The sequence below is a fragment of the Teleopsis dalmanni genome, unplaced genomic scaffold (genome assembly GCF_002237135.1).
Source record: "Teleopsis dalmanni isolate 2A unplaced genomic scaffold, ASM223713v2 unscaffolded_contig_4052, whole genome shotgun sequence".
Classification (NCBI taxonomy): domain Eukaryota; kingdom Metazoa; phylum Arthropoda; class Insecta; order Diptera; family Diopsidae; genus Teleopsis; species Teleopsis dalmanni.
Window position 1 is genome coordinate 1 of NW_024035434.1, and position 3,685 is coordinate 3,685.

General features: G+C 27.6%; 1 non-coding gene and 1 pseudogene across 1 annotated transcript; both read right to left on the minus strand.

Moving 5' to 3' along the window:
* Positions 1-2,263: 2,263 nt before the first annotated feature.
* Positions 2,264-2,380, minus strand: LOC119665234 (annotated as a pseudogene).
* Positions 2,381-3,268: 888 nt separating this feature from the next.
* LOC119665233 lies at positions 3,269-3,387 on the minus strand. Its single transcript, XR_005251359.1, has one exon. It is a non-coding gene; the product is annotated as a 5S ribosomal RNA (ribosomal RNA).
* Positions 3,388-3,685: the final 298 nt, after the last annotated feature.

The following is a 3,685-nucleotide window of genomic DNA, read 5'->3' on the forward strand; positions in this document are numbered from 1 at the left end:
CTTATACGTACTACTTACTACGTACTATATATAATATGGAAAATGGAAAATGGAAAATAGAAAATACTCTAAAGCTATTTCCAAAGCTATTTTATTTTATTTTTCATTTCAATTTAAATAAAATAAAATAGAAAAGTTTCCTTTTTTCTTCATTCTCTATTGTGCAAAGTTAATTATTGAACAGAATAGAATATTAAACTAAAACTGTTATTGAACATATCCGTGTTTGTATTTTACATGCTTAATTATGTAGTACTATTGCCTGTAATATTAACTTCAATATTAACTTTAACTTTAATTTTATCTTTAAGGAAGAATAAAATTATTATATATACTTATATTTTTATTAAAAAATTTAACATATGAATGCTAGTGCTACTGCTAGTGCTAGTGCTAGTGCTGGTGCTAGTGCTAATAAATAGGCGCAATCAATAGATTGTTGTTTTATTAAATTTTATACAATGAAGACAAGGAATATAAGCAAAGCTTCTTAAATAGTAATTTTACTTGAAAAGTTTTCTAACATTTAAGGTTTTCATTTACGCTGGCACTCGTACTCACACTTGCACTCGCACTCACACTCGCATACATGCCTATTGTACATTTTATATGGAACTGAACAAAACTTGTGCTTACGGTGCATTGCGTATACGACACGATTACGATTTTCAAAATTCAAAATTCAAAATTCAAAATTAAAAATGATGCGAGTACACGTATACAGCAGAAATTAGTTAAATAATTGCGTTTTACATAAATAAATAATAGATAGGTGTATAAAAAAAAATATTATTATTTACAAAATAATATAAAAAAAATTAAAACCGGAAAAAAAAGGAAAAAAGTAAAAAAGTAAAAAAGTGTTGTGAAGCCAACAACACGCGGTGTTCCCAAGCGGTCCCCCATCTAAGTACTAACCGCGCCCGACGCTGCTTAATTTCAGTGAGCGGACGAAAACCGATGTATTCAACGTGGTAATGGTCCGTATTGGCAAAGAAAGTGTTGTTAAAAAATCTGAGCATCTACCAGTTTTAATCTTATTCTTATTCTTATTCTTATTCTTATTCTTATTCTTATTCTTATTCTTATTCTTATTCTTATTCTTATTCTTATTCTTATTCTTATTCTTATTCTTATTCTTATTCTTATCTTATTCTTATTCTTATTCTTATTCTTATTCTTATTCTTATTCTTATTCTTATTCTTATTCTTATTCTTATTCTTATTCTTATTCCTATTCTTATTCTTATTCTTATTCTTATTCTTATTCTTATTCTTATTCTTATTCTTATTCTTATTCTTATTCTTATTCTTATTCTTATTCTTATTCTTATTCTTATTCTTATTCTTATTCTTATTCTTATTCTTATTCTTATTCTTATTCTTATTCTTATTCTTATTCTTATACGTACTACTTACTACGTACTATATATTATATGGAAAATGGAAAATGGAAAATAGAAAATACTCTAAAGCTATTTCCAAAGCTATTTTATTTTATTTTTCATTTCAATTTAAATAAAATAAAATAGAAAAGTTTCTTTTTTCTTCTTCTCTAGTGAAGTTAATATGAACAGAATAGAAAAATTAAACTAAAACTGTTATTGAACATATCCGTGTTTGTATTTTACATGCTTAATTATGTAGTACTATTGCCTGTAATATTAACTTCAATATTAACTTTAACTTTAATTTTATCTTTAAGGAAGAATAAAATTATTATATATACTTATATTTTTATTAAAAAATTTAACATATGAATGCTAGTGCTACTGCTAGTGCTAGTGCTAGTGCTGGTGCTAGTGCTAATAAATAGGCGCAATCAATAGATTGTTGTTTTATTAAATTTTATACAATGAAGACAAGGAATATAAGCAAAGCTTCTTAAATAGTAATTTTACTTGAAAAGTTTTCTAACATTTAAGGTTTTCATTTACGCTGGCACTCGTACTCACACTTGCACTCGCACTCACACTCGCATACATGCCTATTGTACATTTTATATGGAACTGAACAAAACTTGTGCTTACGGTGCATTGCGTATACGACACGATTACGATTTTCAAAATTCAAAATTCAAAATTCAAAATTAAAAATGATGCGAGTACACGTATACAGCAGAAATTAGTTAAATAATTGCGTTTTACATAAATAAATAATAGATAGGTGTATAAAAAAAAATATTATTATTTACAAAATAATATAAAAAAAATTAAAACCGGAAAAAAAAGGAAAAAAGTAAAAAAGTAAAAAAGTGTTGTGAAGCCAACAACACGCGGTGTTCCCAAGCGGTCCCCCATCTAAGTACTAACCGCGCCCGACGCTGCTTAATTTCAGTGAGCGGACGAAACGATGTATTCAACGTGGTATGGTCGTTGGCAAAGAAAGTGTTTCAAAAAATCTACATCTACCAGTATTTTAATCTTATTCTTATTCTTATTCTTATACGTACTACTTACTACGTACTATATATTATATGAAAAATGGAAAATAGAAAATACTCTAAAGCAATTTCCAAAGCTAAAATAAAATAGAAAAGTTTCTTTTTTCTTCTTCTCTAGTGAAGTTAATATGAACAGAATAGGAAAATTAAACTAAAACTGTTATTGAACATATCCGTGTTTGTATTTTACATGCTTAATTATGTAGTACTATTGCCTGTAATATTAACTTTAACTTTAACTTAATCTTTAAGGAAGAATAAAATTATTACATACTTATATTTTTATTTAAAAAATTACATATGATGCTTAGTGTACTGCTAGTGCTAGTGCTAGTGCTATTGCTAGTGCTAGTGCTAGTGCTAGTGCTAGTGCTAGTGCTAGTGCTAGTGCTAGTGCTAGTGCTAATAAATAGGCGCAATCAATAGATTGTTGTTTTATTAAATTTTATTCAATAAGGACAAGGAATATAAGCAAAGCTTCTTAATTAGTAATTTTACTTGAAAAGTTTTCTATCATTTAAGGTTTTCATTCACGCTGGCACTCGTACTCACACTTGCACTCGCACTCGCATGCATGCCTATTGTACATTTTATATGGAACTGAACAAAACTTGAGCTTACGTGCATTTCGTATACGACACGATTACAATTTCAAAATTAAAAATGATGCGAATATACGTATACAGCAGAAATTAGTTAAATAATTGCATTTTATATAAATAAATAATAGATATGTGATATAAAGAAAAATATTATTAGTAACAAAATAAAATAAAAAAAAATTAAAACCGCAAAAAAAAGGAAAAAAGTAAAAAAGTGTTGTGGAGCCAACAACACGCGGTGTTCCCAAGCGGTCCCCCATCTAAGTACTAACCGCGCCCGACGCTGCTTAATTTCGGTGATCGGACGAGAACCGATGTATTCAACGTGGTATGGTCGTTGGCAAAGAAAGCGTTTCAAAAAATCTACATCTACCAGTATTTTAATCTTATTCTTATTCTTATTCTTATTCTTATTCTTATACGTACTAGTTACTACGTACTATATATAATATGGAAAATGGAAAATGGAAAATAGAAAATACTCTAAAGCTATTTCCAAAGCTATTTTATTTTATTTTTCATTTCAATTTAAATAAAATAGAAAAGTTTCTTTTTTCTTCTTCTCTAGTGAAGTTAATATGAACAGAATAGAAAAATTAAACTAAAACTGTTATTGAACATATCCGTGTTTGTATTTTAC